Genomic DNA, 17,756 nt, shown 5'->3' on the forward strand with positions numbered 1-17,756 from the left:
GGAGCGAAGAAGAGCGCACATGCCTGGAGATGAGACGCCTTCAGACAGAAGAGAATATGGCAAGAGACCGGGCCGACGCCCAGCGCGCCGCTGCCGGTGCCCAAAGAGAAGCAGATCTCACCAAGCGCGAAGTCGAGCGCGACAAGTTACAAGCGCAGCTAATGGAGCAGCTGATCCGCAAGGCAACACCCTCTCCCTCCGCCAGGGGTTCAAGGAACTCGTCGAGACAACAGTCAAGGGCAGCGTCACCACAACGAGCAAGCGACCCTGAACTTGACCAACAGACCGAGTCTAGACCCCCCGCAGACCCCCTTCCCAGACCGGTCCAAGCGAGACCCTGCTACAAGGAAGGAGCGGCATACACTGCGGAGAAGCTAAATAAACGATTACAGGATCTGGAAGATCTGATAGAGGAAGAAGAGGGAGAGGAGGAGAACCAAGCCCGACGACAGCACAGTACTCCACCGGACCAGGAGGTCCCATACAGTCCAGGCTATACCCCCGCGGCGCTGCGCTACAGACCCCCGACTCTATTCACGGGTGAGCACGACGCACGACCAGCCCCGAGGAATAGCACCTGGACCAGCGGGCCATGGTACCCTGCCAGTACCAGCCCACAGCGAGGCGCAAGAGGGGACTCGCCCAGGAGGTCTCTCCCCCAACGCTCGCCGATGTATCAGCCATCCACGGCGTCATACAATGCCACACCGTCATTCCCAGACTTCGCCTATGAGAGTCGAGCACAGTACACGGAGCTCCGGATGTGCTTAGAGACAATGATGGTGGATGTCGCTGATGAACGCCACAAGTATGCAATATTACTGAAGCACCTGAAAGTCCCGCGAGCGCACAATATAGCGCTAGCCTATGCTACCTCTTCGACCCCATACACAGCGGCCCTTGCAGCGCTGGATCAGAGATATGGACGTATATGGGATTACGTAATCCAAGAGATAAGGCATATTGATCGCCTACCCCCAGCCACAGACAATCGCTCACTAGACGACCTGTCAATCAAAGTGCAGTCCCTGGTAGGGATGCTGGGAGCGCAACGGGAGAAGGGCATGCATGAGCTATACGCCAACTCTAACGTCGAGAGGATTTTGGAGAAGCTGCCACCCGCAAGACAGGAGCGCTTTAGGCGACAGAGAGATTACCGGGACCCCAACGGCCCCGAGCCATCCCTCCTTGATCTAGCCGACTTCCTGGCGAGAGAAGTCAGCAGCCTACGACTAGATACATTCGGGCGGAGCACGCCAAGCTCCAGAGAGGGACCCAGGAGAATAAATGATGGAAGAAGATCGGTGACTGTCATGCACCAATCAGAGTCAGTACCGAGCAGTAAGAGTCACAGCACCCCCTCGAGAAAAGAGAAGTGGAAGATAGCGTGTCCCTACTGTGAGAAAGAACACTGGCTGTCACAATGTGACCTATTCACAAAGATGAATGCAGAAGAAGTGAGTCAATGGATAAAGTCCAACCGGCGCTGTTATCGATGTGCGCGGCCCCACATGGCAGCCGAATGCCGCCTAAAGAAAAGGTGCAGCCGGTGCGATGGAGCCCATCTAGATATACTACACGACAGTAACGGAAGACGGCCTACACCTGCACCACGGAGCGGCACCAAGGCAAGTGTCATGTACATTGACCCCGCCAGCAGCAGCGGAGCCCAAGTGCTCTTAAAGGTAGTCCGTGTGACATTGAGCTACCAAGATAAAGTCATGGACACTTACGCCGTCCTTGATGACGGGTCAGAGAAGACCCTTCTGCTCGCATCCGCTGCGGCCCAGCTGGGACTGCGGGGGAGCAAGAACGAAATGACGATTCGGACAATAAGAAGAGATTTAAAGACGATAAAGGGCGAGAATGTCTCCTTCACTATCGCAGCAAACGGGCAGCCAGAGCGACGGTACAAGATTACAAATGCTTTCACCAGCCAAGAAATAGGACTATCGCAGTACACCTACCCTGTCACCAAGTTGATGGATAAATATGTGCACCTGCGCCAATTACCTATCCCGCTCATAGACGGCGCTACCCCGACCCTGCTGATAGGCTCCGACCATGCAGAACTCATAGTCCCGATTGACCGGGTCCATACAGGCCCCCGAGGCTGTCCTGCAGCAGTCGAGACCCGCCTAGGGTGGACCCTACAAGGCCCCCTCGCTAAATCTCTCAACCGAACAGCAGCCACTAGCTGCTTCCACTCCAGAACGACAGAAGAAGACACCACTCTCCTGCAGCATGTCGAGAGGCTATGGACGTTAGAGACAATGCCCTTTAAGACCGAAAAGAAAGATATTCGCTCTAAAGAAGACATTTACGCCATCAACCTACTCGAGCAGGGGACAAAGAGAGTCACAGTCGGCGGAGTGATGAGATACGCAACTCCACTCCTGAGGCGAGAGGGAATGCCCACCTTTCACGCAAAGAAAGACGCCACGGAGCGCTATCTATTGAACACGGAGCGGCGCCTAGCCAAAGACCCCGCTCAAGAGAGTGTGTACCGCGCTGAGATTGAGAAGCTAATCACAGCGGGACACGTAACAAAGATTGACATTAAAGAGGCCGATCAGACGACCGAATCATGGTACGTGCCGCATCACAAGGTCCATCACAACGGCAAGGATCGCATTGTGTTTAACTGCAGCTACCAGATCGGATCCCAAAATCTGAATAAAGAGCTCTTGCCCGGCCCCACACTCGGCCCCTCCCTACTAGGCGTGTTACTGCGCTTCCGCCAGGACAAGGTGGCTATCAGCGGGGATATCAAAGGGATGTTCTTGCAGGTGAGACTAGTAGAGGAGGACAAGCCTCTGCTGCGGTTCCTATGGAGAGAGAGGATCGGAGATGAGAACCCAGCCATCTACCAGTGGGAAGTACTCCCCTTCGGAACCACATGCAGCCCGTGCTGTGCTACATTTGCACTACAGAAACACGTCACAGAGGACCCAACAGCAGATGAAGAGGTCCAACACAGTGTGAAGAACAGTTTCTACGTGGACAACTGTTTACAAAGCGTTTCGACTCAAGAAGAAGCCGAGGCTCTCCTAATCAAGTTACGCGCCTCCCTGATCAAAGGCGGCTTTGATCTCAGGCAGTGGGCCAGCAGTGACCCGCACGTATTGCGCAGCCTCTCCTCCGCGGACAAGGCTGCCAGCAGCGAGACCTGGATGGCGACAATCCCAGGAGAAGCCCAAGAAATGACACTAGGACTAGTCTGGCGCTTCAAAACAGACTCGCTCCACTATAGACACAAACCCTTGGCTCCAGAGCAGGGAAGGTCGACGGCGATACCGACCACCAGACGGAGTGTGTACAGAACACTCGCCAGACAATATGACCCGTTGGGATGTATTCTACCTTACACCACCAGGGCAAAGATGATTGTACGAGCACTATGGGACAAGGACCAGGGCTGGGACGACCCAATACCCGCACACCTTGCCTCAACATGGAGAGAGTGGGAGACGGAACTCCGCTCACTCCCAGGCGTCAATATACGCCGCAGCTACTTCCCATCCACAGTGAGGCCAGAGACATGCGAGATTGATCTACACGTCTTCAGCGACGCCTCCGAAGTAGCCTACGGATCGGTGGCCTACCTGCGTGCCCAAGAGAGGGGAGGAAAGATACACACTGCTTTCATCCTGGCCCGCTCAAGAATAGCCCCACGTAAGCAACAATCTATCCCACGTCTAGAGCTCTGCGCAGCCCTCGCAGGAGCGCATCTAGCCACGTTAATCCAACGTGAACTCACCATTCCGGTGCACAGAACAATCTTGTGGTCAGACTCCACGACAGTACTCACATGGATCAAGTCTGATTCATGCAGATACAAAGTCTTCGTGGGAGTCAGAGTCACCGAGATTCAAGAGTTAACCGAAGAAGCAAGCTGGCGGTATGTGGACACCAAACACAACCCAGCTGACGTCATCACCCGGGGAATGTCTCTGGATGACCTAACCCGTCGCAACATCTACAGTGACGGACCAGAATTCCTCAAGCTCCCGGAAGGAGATTGGCCTACGCCCACCCCGAGGGAAGCAAGTAACGAGGAGGCTGAGAACAAGAAACCTATGTTCTGTGGACTGAGCACTGTCGCCTCCACAGACCCCAACATAGATGACTGCATTACCCTAGAGAGTGCGCAGCAAAGAACATTCCTGCGGCACCACCCAGAGATTCAGTCCACCACTGACATGTCAGCAGCTGACTACGAAGAAGCAGAACTTCTTCTACTACAACGAGCCCAGAGAGACTCGTCCCCCGATGAGCTAGACTGTCTACAGGGAGGAAACCCCGTCCCATCAGACAGCAGACTGATTCACCTGGCACCAGAGAGTGACGCCCATAATCTCATCAGAGTGGGTGGTCGCCTGCGGAGAGCCCCCGATCTACCAGATGACATTAAGTACCCGATCGTCTTGAACAGCCGACACAAGGTCACAGAGCTGATCATAAAGAAATACGACGAGGATGTACACCACGCAGGAGCAGAGAGAGTCTTCGCGGAGATCAGACGTCGTTATTGGATATTGCAAGGGAGAGAAGCAGTACGGCGCTTCCAGCGAACCTGTCTAGACTGCCGTAAGTGGCGCGCGCAGCCCAGCATACCACGGATGGCTGACTTACCCCCCTGTCGCCTCCGAATCGGCGACAAGCCATTCCACTCCACAGGCATGGACTGCTTTGGCCCGTTGTATATAAAGAGAGGAAGAGGCACCGAGAAGCGGTGGGGTATTGTATTCAAATGCATGACCACCAGAGCGATACATATCGAGCTCCTTCCGACCATGAGCACAGACTCATTCCTTATGGCCTTCCGAAGATTCACATCACGGAAAGGAAAACCGTCTACATTGTTGTCTGATCACGGGACCAACTTCAAAGGCGGAGAAAGAGAGCTGAGAGAGAGCTTCCAAGCTATGGGCCCAGAACTTAAGACCCACCTCGCTCCATCCCAGATTGACTTCCAGTTTAATCCCCCGAACGCACCCCACTTCGGTGGAACCTGGGAACGAGAAGTACGTTCTATAAAGACAGCCCTGTACGCCGTACTTGGAGCCCAGACTGTGGCGGAGGAAGTCCTAATGACAGTCCTCACGGAGATCGAGGGAGTATTGAACTCAAAGCCCCTCGGTTACGTCTCCAGTGATGTAGCAGATGTCGACCCAGTCACCCCCAACACACTCCTAATGGGGCGGCTGGACCCCGCGCTACCCCAGACAATGTACAGGCCTGAAGAAGCGAACGGCCGAAGAATGTGGAGGTACAGCCAAGTACTAGCTGACAAGTTTTGGAGCAGCTTCCTACTTCACTACCTACCGTCTCTACAGACCCGCCAGAAGTGGGTAAAAGAGAGAGACAATTTGACAGAAGGAACAGTCGTCATGATTATTGACCAGTCACTACCCAGAGCTATGTGGCCGGCTGGCCGCGTAAGCAAAGTGATCACCGGTGCCGATGGCAAGGTCCGAGCAGCTGAAGTACTCGTCCAAGGGCGCACTTACACACGTCCCGTGGCGAGGCTCATAGAACTGCCCCGACTCCCAGATACTATCGATGATGACCATGACCCCATGACTTTGTGAGTTGACTGACCCTTACAGCGGACCTTGAGTGGTAGACAGTGCGGTTAATCTGTCTCTGCTTAGCTAATTAGGTGGGACTAATTAGGGGGCGGCTGTTGTGAAGGATCAGATTAAACCGAATATATATATTTATTTATATATATATATTTAATTGTATTTGTATATCGTTTGATATCCCCTGTATATTCCTTGTACAATATGCACTGAATATCCCTTTAGTCTACTAAACAGCCCATAATAGTTTCATTCTACCATTGGACGAGAACCTGGCGCCAGGTTGCCATACCCCTAGGTCCAAGTTCAATCGTGCCGCCTAACATGTCGTGGCAAGCCCCGGTTCCGCGCAGGAATATGTCGGGCGAAATACGAATGGTACTATTTGTTCATAGCGCATATATATATGGCGCAAGTAAAGTAGAACTTTCTTTTAGTCCAGTTCTTTACCCTCCAACAGAGTGACAGACGCAAAGCCTCCCCACGACGCACGTGTGGTGTAGTAAGGCCTACTTGGCCCAGAATAGGCATTGAGATATCGTGTAGATTAATAGTTGAATAGTCATAGTTTGGCACTATACCGTCGAGTTGGACATATTCTATTAAGCTAATAATAGTCTATTTATGTATGGTGCATCGTTCGGTTAGAGTTCTAAAGTTATCAGTACCCCCATCGTTCCTGACGTTATCTGGACGCTTAACCAGGCTGAGCAGACCCCTAGTGGTGCTTGCATCCGAGGAGCTCCGGGCCAAGAGCGACTGGACCTGTATATTGGATTACTCTACCCGGACGACGGCGAGCCTTCCACGGCTTGGATTATGCTTTGGGTGCTTTGATTATTCCATGGATAAAGGCCAACACTGCGGAGTGTTGGAACTACCCCCCGGAGAGGACTCCAGGTGAGACGGCGCTCTACACCAGTGAGGTCGCCTCACGTCTCTCCGTTGTGGACCGGCAGCTACCGTCCACAGAGGGTCCAGCTGTATTCGTCTGCGGACCGAGGTTCTGTGGGCACCGTGTCCAAGACTTTGGATTCTCCCAAGACACCGTCGGCCAGATGGGATACCGCCAGCGGCTTCTCTAACCCCCCCCTCCTACTGTCTTACAACCAGCGGGACCCCCCCCCCCCCCCTTAGTGTATCCAGCTATAATCATTTAAGTACCATCGCTATCGTTTCCTAAATATTCCAGGTTGTATACTTACTCCCTGCGTAACCAGAGATTGGACATTCAATGTTGATTTACCTACGAATACTCATTTGCCATAAAAGTGCATGTTTCATATTTCAAATCATAAATGTAATTAAGTGAACGTTGTATATACCTTTTGCTATATAAAATATTCGATTTGGTACATTTGTGTGGATTCGTTTCATCAGGTGGGAAAGTGTTCATCATACTTATATCATGTACTGGATGGCCAGAAGTTAAAGTACAAGAGGTAGTGGTATTAAATATCATATCTAACAATACAGTCAGGGAATTGTACCCCTCAGTTACAATGTGCAAATAACATTATAATAGAATCAACATTGTGCAATAAACAAGTAACATTGTGCAATAAACAAGTAACATATTAGGGCATATCGGTATATGTACATAAGTTATTTACAGAGCATGGAGGACATGCTAGGTCCTTTGGTAGTGTCTTTCTGTACATGCTAATTTATACAATCTCCGGTTATACTATACTATTTTTAAAGTGACCTTTCCTTCGTGGCCATAAGTGTGGGCGTGTGCAGCATGAGTGTGTGCTTGCTCATGTTAAAGTGGCTGCTAGTGTGTGAGCGTGTACAGTGTGTGTGTTGTGTGTGTGCTCATGTGTGCTTGTGTGTGGAGAGTTCAGGGCTCTGATGGCCTGGGGGAAGAAGCTGAGCCGAAGTCTCTCTGTCCTAGTAGCTGGTGTTCGCAGGCGTCTGCCTGACCTCAGCAGCATGAACAGGCTGTTGTTGGGGTGGTGTGGGTCTTTCATTATTCTGCAGGCTCTGGATTTGCACCTCTTGTTGTATAGAACCTGCAGGGGTGGTAGTGCAATACCCGTGGTACGCTCGGCTGAGCGCACCACTCTCTGTAGGGCCTTCTTGTCCTGTGCCGTGCTGTTTCCATACCAGGCAGTGATGTTTCCAGTCAAGATGCTCTCTACAGCTCCGGAGTAGAAGGACTGGAGTATCTTCCCAGATACTCTGAACTTCCTTAACTGTCTCAGGTGGTAGAGGCGTTGCTTCGCCTTTTTTACGACTGAGTCTATGTGTGTTGTCCATGTCAGATCCTCTGCGATGTGGACCCCCAGGTACTTAAAGCTACTCACCCTGTCCACGGTAGCCCCGTTTATCCTCAGTGGTGTGTGTGTCTCCTGCTGTCCTCTCCTATAATCCACGATCAGCTCCTTGGTTTTACCAATGTTCAGGAGCAGGCTGTTGTCCTGGCACCAGCGTTCCAGTACCTCAACCTCCTCCCGGTAGGCCTTCTCGTCGTTGTCCGAGATCAGCCCCACCACCACTGTGTTGTCCGCAAACTTCACTATGGAGTTGGAGCTGAACTTGGCCACACAGTCATGTGTGTATAGTGAGTACAGCAGGGGGCTCAGAACACAGCCCTGGGGGGACCCGATGCTCAGGGTGATGGTGTTGGAGGTCTGACCCCCCACCCTGACCGCCTGGGGCCTTTCACTCAGAAAGTCCAGTATCCAGGCGCTCAGAGCGGAGCTCAGACCTAGCTCGATCAGCTTGTCCACCAGTCTGGTGGGGACTATGGTGTTGAACACTGAGCTGTAGTCAATGAACAACAGTCTCACATAGCCCCTGTAGTGGCCGCTTGTCGCTCCCCAGTGAATTGACAAGCGTCCACGGTGCACCCGCTAATAGTGGCTCCTACTCGGTCCCAAAGTTGTGATGTTGAATGAATTGAATGTCCAAAGTTGCCGCCGGTTCGGTTTACAGGTTTATTGTTGTCCAAAGGTGAATGATGGTGAATGAAGGGTTAAATCAGAACAGTTGTCAAGTGCTCAGATGAAACAGTGAAACAGCAGTGAAACAGCAGTGAAACAGGTAGAAAATTGTATCCTAACACAGGTGCACACGATTCCATTGATCACCTTGGCTATTTATAGGGCTGTAATGGGTGGTGAGCCCTCTAGTGTCCAAACATAAATAAGACAGTTTAAAACAGTGCATTGATCTAATATATAATATATAGATAATAATAATACTAATAATAATCTATAACAAGAACACTCATTGGCCTTTACACCGGCCCCTAATTGTGTCTACACAATTACAAAACAAAACATGGTCGGTGAGTGTTCATTATAGCCTGCAATCCTCAATAATAATCTCCCAAATCATAGTTCTAAACACGAAGAACCTTGACTGGGGCTCTGGTTTCCGCTTGTTGTCCCTGAGCATGGGAAGAACAAATTAATTAGTAATTCGAATAACAGTCAAGGAAACTCAATGATAATATTCAATGTGTTTTTTGTTTGTTTTAACAAACAGAGCCATATAGCTCTGATAGGCTTATAGCCAATGTATATTCAAAGTTCAACAGAGCCCTATGGCTCTGATAGGCATACAGCCAATGTCCACTGGTTGTGAGACTCCATCGGGGTCGTCAGGACTTTCTGCGGTAAGTCGGTCAGGAGGTTTCAGCCATTCTTCCCTGCAGGTTTCCTTTACGCCGTCGTCTTTTGTAGTTTCTCCTTTTGGAAACTGGCATATCCAAAAGTGTTTGGCCATCACCGGCCCCGGTAACACCATGGGCTTCCATGGGCTTCACTTGATAAGCTTGTTTAGGCAGTTGCTCCTCCACCGGCTCGTCATCTCCTCCAACACTCCCGTCCTCAGCAGGTCCTTGCAGAGCAGAGCCACGTCTCGGGAGATGCACCTCCATGCTGCCGTCCCTCTCCTCCTCAGGACGGTGCCGCCCGGTCAGCCCTCCTGGACTGCTGCTGTCCTGCTTCTGAGAGCTCTCGTTTTAAACACTGGAGGTTCAGTAGTGGCCCTGTTGTGTGCATCTTCCTTATGTGCATCTTCCTCCTCCTCTGCCTCACTCTCTGAGGAGCTGCAGCCGCACACATCATCTGGTTTCCCAGTACATTCCTCATCTGTGGAGTCATCTGATTCCTCTCTCTCATCATCCTCCTCATCCTTGTCTTCATCAGGTGCACATGGATTGTAGCAGAGTCAATGGTTGGTTTTGCTGGTGCTGTTTCAGGTTCTTCCTGCATTTCCTCTGCAGCACTCTCCCCCACAGCTGCCACACTGTACCTCTCCCTCTCAGCGTCTGACACAGTGATTTCCTCTGTCACTGCTTCTTCCTCTCTGCCTTTGTCATCGGCGTCCTCCTCTTCATCAACGTTGTCCTCCTCCTCACCGTCCCCATCATCGTCTGGTTCGTTCTGAGGAAGTCTCTGGGTAGGACTCAGCAGGTCGCCTTCAACCCACACCCTGGAGGGAACATAAAGTGGGATTGAATAGTCATCGTCATCTTCATCAACGTCCTCCTCCTCCTCATCATCTTCGATGTCCTCCTGAGGCACAGTCAGAATGGAGGGGACGTAAAATGCAATCAAATCGCCGTCCTCTTCTTGGCTCTTCATCATCCACTCCCTGGAGGGGACATAAATGGGGGTCGACTCGTCCTCCTCATCATCTTCCTCCTCAATCAGGCCATGTTTTATCAACCACTCCCTGGAGGGAACATGAAAGGGAATCGAATCGTCATCCTCTTCTTTATTATTGTCTTCTTCCTTATTATCCTCACCATCGTCGTTCCCTTCATTCTGAGGAACTCTCTGGGGAGGATCCAGCAGGTGGCTCTTCATCATCCACTCGCTGGAGGGGACATAAATGGGGATCAACTCGTCATCCTCATCTTCGCTGCCCTCTTCTTCATCGCTGTCCTTTCCTCTGGACTCCGACCACGGCTTGTGAAGTTCTAGGGGGAGTTTACGTATCTTGTGCTTGCACTCCTTGGAGCTGAAATCAACACAGTGATTAGTAAAAACATCAGCACCATTGTTGTGATATTCATTGGCCGGTTCAATGTTGCGCCTCTCAGTCAAGACTCTTATTGATGATGCTTGCTTGGCTGCGCGCTTTTCCAATTCCAATTGCAGATTTCTTTGTTGTTTCTTTAAATTGGCACGGTCAATTTCATAATTCAAATCTCTTTGTTGTTTCTCAAGCTCTTGCCTTTTCTTTAAATTGGCAAGGCGTTCCATTAAGCTTGCCTTTTCAGCTTTAGCCTTTCTAATCATAGAGGCTATTTTACTACCTCTATGACTGGTTGGCCTCATCTTGGCTTCAGACATGTTATTTATAATTTTTATTTATCCTTTGTAGTTTGAATGTTGCATTCACTTGTTGCTTCAGAGCCTTCAAAAGTGGGTTTCCTTTCCTTTCTGCTTAGTATATTATGGCCAAAGGAAAGGACACTTTAAACCTTATTTATGGCCAAAGGAAAGGACACTTTAAATTAGAATAACAGGAACAGTGTATTGCACTACCAAAGCTAACTAGCATGTCCCATATGCTCTGTAAATAACTATGTACAGATACCGAGATGTCACTCCATGTTACCTGCTACCTGTTACTGCACAATGTTGTTTCCTTCTTTTAATTCTATTATATGTACCACTGTATTGCACATCGTTGCGGGCAAGACCACCCGCATTTCATTGTATACCTGTATGCCGTGACAATTAAAACTCTTGACTTGACTTGACTTGATTATGCAGTAACGTAATATATAATACAATGAAAAGAAACTTCAAATTTTCACTGATGTAGGGCTATATGGAACTGGGAATTTTATTGCCACACATCCGCGATGTCCAAGCGAACAATTTAATTTCCATACGTCCAGACGGCATTAATTGCGATGGTTCAACGTAATACGGCATCCAATCCGTTCCGTTCAATACGGCTTCCAGTCCGTTCCATAATCTACAATATCACAATTAATTAGTCTGACGTTAGGATCCTCCTCATGGCGTTCGCACGGAACCGCAACAATGTGACAATGTCCCGACTCACTTTCCCATTTGCAATTACAGCATAGCGTCCAAACAATTCCATCTTCACGGAAGGCGTTTACAGCTCTTCACGCTATCCATTTCAATTTCAGGTAATCCAATAACAGAGGTTTCAAATCTTCTTACCTCTCTTTCATTCGTGAGGAAAGTTGTCCTATACTTTACTCACGTCCTTTCTTCGTGAGGAGTTTTCCAGCTTTGTACTCACTCAGCACACGTCCTTCTTCCATTAGGTAATTTTCTACTTTGTAGTGGCCGCTTGTCGCTCCCCAGTGAATTGACAAGCGTCCACGGTGCACCCGCTAATAGTGGCTCCTACTCGGTCCCAAAGTTGTGATGTTGAATGAATTGAATGTCCAAAGTTGCCGCCGGTTCGGTTTACAGGTTTATTGTTGTCCAAAGGTGAATGATGGTGAATGAAGGGTTAAATCAGAACAGTTGTCAAGTGCTCAGATGAAACAGTGAAACAGCAGTGAAACAGCAGTGAAACAGGTAGAAAATTTTATCCTAACACAGGTGCACACGATTCCATTGATCACCTTGGCTATTTATAGGGCTGTAATGGGTGGTGAGCCCTCTAGTGTCCAAACATAAATAAGACAGTTTAAAACAGTGCATTGATCTAATATATAATATATAGATAATAATAATACTAATAATAATCTATAACAAGAACACTCATTGGCCTTTACAGCCCCCCTTCTGACGGTCCAGGTGAGAGAGGGTGCTGTGCAGTACTTGGGAGACTGCATCGTCAGTGGAACTGTTTGGCCTGTATGCAAATTGCATAGGGTCCATATCACTGGGGAGGGAGGCACAAATGTGATCCTTGACCAGCCTCTCGAAACATTTCATGGCCACAGAGGTGAGTGCCACCGGTCTGTAGTCGTTGAGACCTGCTGGGGAGGGTTTCTTTGGTACCGGGATAATGGTGGACATCTTGAAGCAGGCAGGGACCACTGACTCCTTCAGGGATCGATTAAATATGGTGGTGAACACAGGGGCTAGCTGGTTAGCACAGGACTTAAGTATGCGTCCTGTTATTCCATCTGGGCCAGCAGCCTTTCTGGTGTTCACCTGCATAAATTCTCTTCTCACACTGTGTTCCGTCAATGAGAGAGCGTCCCCGCCCCCCCCCGCGGATGCCCCCCCCCACACAACAGCCGGCACGCCAGTGACGTCACTAGCCGTTGAGCTAGCTGCGCCGCTGTTTGCACCAAACCGTGCATAGAAGGTGTTGAGCTGGTCCGCGAGGGAGGCGTCGTCGCTCCCCATTGAGGGGGCGCTGACTTTGTAGTCAGTTATCGTCCTCAGTCCCTGCTATAAGCCTCTTGTGTCATTCTGTGCCATTTGTGCCTCCATCTTGTCAGCATATGTCTTTTTCGCAAGTTTAACAGCCTTGCGCAGAGTGTAGACTGTTGTCTTGTACTCTTCCATGTTTCCTGACTCTCTGCCAAGGTTGTAGGCAGTGGTGCGAGAGTTCAGAGCTGCTCTGATAATAATAATAAATAATAATGGATTGGATTTATATAGCGGTACTGTCCACCCATGGTTTCTGATTTGGAAACACCCGCACCTTCTTTGTGGGGACAATACTATCAGCCAGTGTTGTTATGAAGGACACCACAGTGTCTGTGAACTCGCTGACGTCAATTAACTGCTCTCAGGTCTGAAAATATTTTCCACAGGTGGAAATGTCTTTCCCTGTAGTCCCACTTGTATGTGGTCCAGTGGTCAAGTGACACTCAGCAAACAGGTGTCAGAGGTGAAGACTACACCGCATTGGTGGTTGTTGTTGTTGTTGTTGTTGTTGTTGTAGTTGAGTACTGGTCTTGTTATCTGCACCTCATTATACATGCCTCACCTGTAGCCACCTCGCTGTCCCCTTCTCTCATTCCCCTAATGTGGCCTAACACATGTAACACATGTAACAGCATATACTATGCCGGCCCCCGCTTGTGGAGAGGTGTAGTACATTTTATTTGTTAATTTTCAAAGCTCTTGTTGGTAAGCAACCATGTTGGATTGGAATTCTGAATTCTATCAAACTCGCTCAAGTGATTTGCTTAATCTGTCTCTTTTAGTTGTATACTCAATGTCACTGTAAATGAGGGAAACCTCAGTGTCCCTCGAGTTTAAATAATGAATGAATTCAATTATTTATAAGTGTGCGAGAGACTGAGTCTGTTATATATGGATAAGAGGGGGAGAGTGGGGGAATTGTGTGTGTGTGTGTATGTGTGTGTGTGTGTGTGTGTGTGTGTGTGTGTGTGTGTGTGTGTGTGTGTGTGTGTGTGTGTGTGTGTGTGTGTGTGTGTGTGTGTGTGTGTGTGTGTGTGTGTGTGTGTGTGTGTGTGTGTGTGTGTGTGTGTGTGTGTGTGTGTGTGTGTGTGCGTGTGTGTTCTTATAGCTGCGATATACTTGTGAGGATCAACTCTGACAACTCACCTTGTGAAGACATTTCGGGGCCATGTGGGCATTTGTGGACATTGTGACTTGTAGGAAGAATAGAGGCCTTGCATGGAATGTTTGTGTAGTTATCTTTCTTCCAACATGGCTGCCTGTAACCTGTAGGGGTGTAACGGTACAACATGGCTGCCTGTAACCTGTAGGGGTGTAACGGTACAATGCGGCTGCCTGTAACCTGTAGGGGTGTAACAGTACAACACAGAAGCCACGGTTCGGTACGTACCTCGGCTTTGGGGTCACGGTTCGGTACAAGTTCGGTACAACAGGGGAAAATGCATAAGGCTAGGTCTATTTTCATTTATTCTGAACAGACAGTAGTGCAAGTTATACTTAGTTCCACCTAGTGTCATGTAGCCCCCCCTGAGAGAGAGAGAGAGAGAGAGAGAGAGAGAGAGAGAGAGAGAGAGAGAGAGAGAGAGAGAGAGAGAGAGAGAGAGAGAGAGAGAGAGAGAGAGAGAGAGAGAGAGAGAGAGAGAGAGAGAGAGAGAGAGAGAGAGAGAGGGAGAGGGAGAGGGAGAGAGAGAGAGAGAGAGAGAGAGAGAGAGAGAGAGAGAGAGAGAGAGAGAGGGGAAGAGGGGAAGAGAGAGAGAGAGAGAGAGAGGGGGGGGGGGGCGGAAGAGAGAGGGAGGAAGAGAGAGAGGGAAGACAGAGAGGAAGAAAGAGAGGAAGAGAGAGAGCAGAAGAGAGGTATTTGACAGATAGGTCCTGACGGATGCTGTAACCCCCCTGAGCTTTGCCTCAGCTCCCTCTCGGTCCTCCTGTCACCGCTGAACATGGAGAGAGGAGCCGAAGCACCTCTCGTAACAACTCCATGCCGGGGCAAAGGGGGTGATGGTGGTGGCGAGGGGTAGGGGGAGGGCATATGGGGGGGGGGGGGGGGCAGGAGGAGGAAGACGAGGGGAAAATAGGAGTTGAAGGAGATGGGTGGCAGAGAAGGAGGGGGTGGAGAGAAGAAGGTGAAAGAGGAGGGAGGGTTGGATGAGAAAAGGAGGAGGAGGTGCAGAATGAGGAGAAGGAGGAGGTGGTCAAAGGGAGGGGGGGCAGGAGAAGGACGAGAAGTAGAGGAGGACGAGTTCCATGTACCACCTGCATCTTCCATCTTCCACCAACGTCCACCTTCGTGAATAAAAAAATATTTACCGGTATATTAATCTATATTATGTTAGGTATTGTCTCTAAGATGTATTATAAACTGACCTTTTTGACATTATGCATGTCTGTGAAACTCCTCAGCATGTGAAATTGTGTGCACTTTGGTATTCTAGAAATACGCACTGCTCTTCCAGAGCGCAGTGGCTTCCTGTTTTTGTATGCAGCACATGCCTTTGTGGTTAACGCTTAGTAGGTGATGAGACCGTTTTCTCTTATTGCTGATAAGTCGTGTCAATTGAGTTTCCTGTGTTGATTTATGAGTGTGTACGTGCCATTCAAGCATATATTCTGCCGTCAGAAAAACCTTGTGTCTCTGCCTCTGTGTCTCTCTGTTCTCCAGGCCGTCAGATACTTTAAAGGAAAACTCCAACATTTTGGGAAATTAGCTTATTTGGCATCTACCCTGCCCAGTTGTTCAAACTGATCCGGATTTGGAAATCCTATGTTTTGCTATCCAGGATCACGTAATCCAGTTTATTTTTGTGCAATTTTTTCAAAGCAACATCGGATTGGATTACTCTGATCCAGATACAAACTTTTCAGGATTACCAAATCCGGATAACCAGTGCTCAAAATGGGATAGGCTATCACAATGTAGGCTACTAGCTACTAACTATGTAGACAGACAGGTAGAATAGCCAGCGTGGGATCACTTCAAGTGTTTTTTTTTATTATTTGAACAGAAAACAACACAATAAAACAATATAAACATCCGCCTTCCATTTTCAATTTTTGGAAACCGGCAGTCCTCTCATCTGAGACCTACGACAAATAAATGCAAATATACATTACTCACAAATACTGTACATTGTGGATATTTAGAACAAGTTTCAAATAAAGATGTATTGAATTGAATAAAAATGCTAAATGTCCAATACTTACCAAAAATGTATAACTTCTTCATCATCTGTTGTGGAGAGACCAGCTTGTACAAGCTTGGCTTTTAGGAGGTGGATCTCAAGTCTAGCCTTGCTTTGCTGTAGTCGGGTAAGAGTCAGTTGTTCCTCTGCCAGACGAGTCTGTACTTCCACCCTTTCAGTCTCTCTTTGCAGAAGTGCCTTATAATCACCATCTCCGTTTGCCAAAGGACGCTTCAAGCCTCTTTTCTGAGCTCCTGTGGCAACTACTGGCTCTACCAGTGAGGACCCACCTTCTTCCTCAATGATGGGGCTGAAATCCAAAATAAATGTGTCCTCTGGATCAGGAGGAACTGGCTCACGGATGGCTTAATATTAGGAGACAGTGCCTACCCACTACTATCATGGCTGATGACCCCTTTTCTGGCAGCAAACACACCTGCACAGGCACGCTTCAACACTGCTCATTGCAAGACAAGATGTGCAATTGAGCGTTTAAATGGAGTTCTGAAGAGGCGCTTTGCATGCCTTAACTACTTGAGAGTGGAACCACAGAAATCATGCAACATAATACTTGCCTGTATTGTCCTACACAACATCGCGACCAGGCGCAATGTCCCTCTCTGTGATGACATTCGTGATGCACCTGAGCCCGTTGGAGACCCTGACCAACCTCCAGCGTTTTGTCAGAATGAGGGACTGACTCGACGTGCAATAAGGGATGCAATAGTTAGACACTATTTTTGATTGGTTAATGACTGATGACCGTGTCAGTGTGATTAATATACAGTGATAAGTGACAGTTAGAATTAAATATATTATTTGTGTTCAATACTGACAGCTGTTTGGGGGATTATTTTATGAGGCCAAAATCTTTTGAATTTGCTGTACTGAAAGGCTGAATACGTAGCGTCTACTTTATATGCTTAATCACTGTAGCCTAACGGATGAACAAATTAAGTGAAAATCTTATGAATAAATGTATATACTGTATACTGCATGATCCAAATATTGGATTATTTAACCAATTTTAAAGTTTCATTACATTTTGTGACTGAAATCCACCCTGAATCCACCCTTCTACTGGGATCAGTTTAATCCAGATTTTTTGGATCAAAGTGATCCCAATCCTACTAAAAGGTTTTGAACAACGCATACTGAAGGTTTGATCCGGATCAAAATCAAGATTGGATTATGTAATCCAATCCGATTTCAGAATCCTTTTTTTCTTTTGAACAACCCATTTTCAAGATTTGATCCAATCCGTTATCCGAAATCCAATCGGATTACTTTTGAACAACTGGGGAGTTAGACAAGAAAATACATACCCTTTTTCTTCTCTGTGCATGCAGTAGGAGTAGGAAGACACGCACCGTTAGCCTAGCTTAGCGTCAGTCACTGGAAGTAGGTTCCTCCATTAGCCTAGTTCCAAACGTCTTCCTACTCCTACTGCATGCACAGAGAAGAAAAAGGTATGCATCTTCTTGTCTAACTCCAGGGTTCCCAAAATGTTGGAGCGTTAAGATACATATACCTTTTTCTTCTCTGTGCATGCAGTAGGAGTAGGAAGACGCGCACCGTTAGCCTAGCTTAGCGTCAGTCACTGGAAGTAGGTTCCTCCATTAGCCTAGTTCCCAACGTCTTCCTACTCCTAC

The sequence above is a fragment of the Notolepis coatsorum genome (assembly GCF_963971535.1).
Source record: "Notolepis coatsorum genome assembly, chromosome: 6".
In the NCBI taxonomy this organism is placed as follows: Eukaryota; Metazoa; Chordata; class Actinopteri; order Aulopiformes; family Paralepididae; genus Notolepis; species Notolepis coatsorum.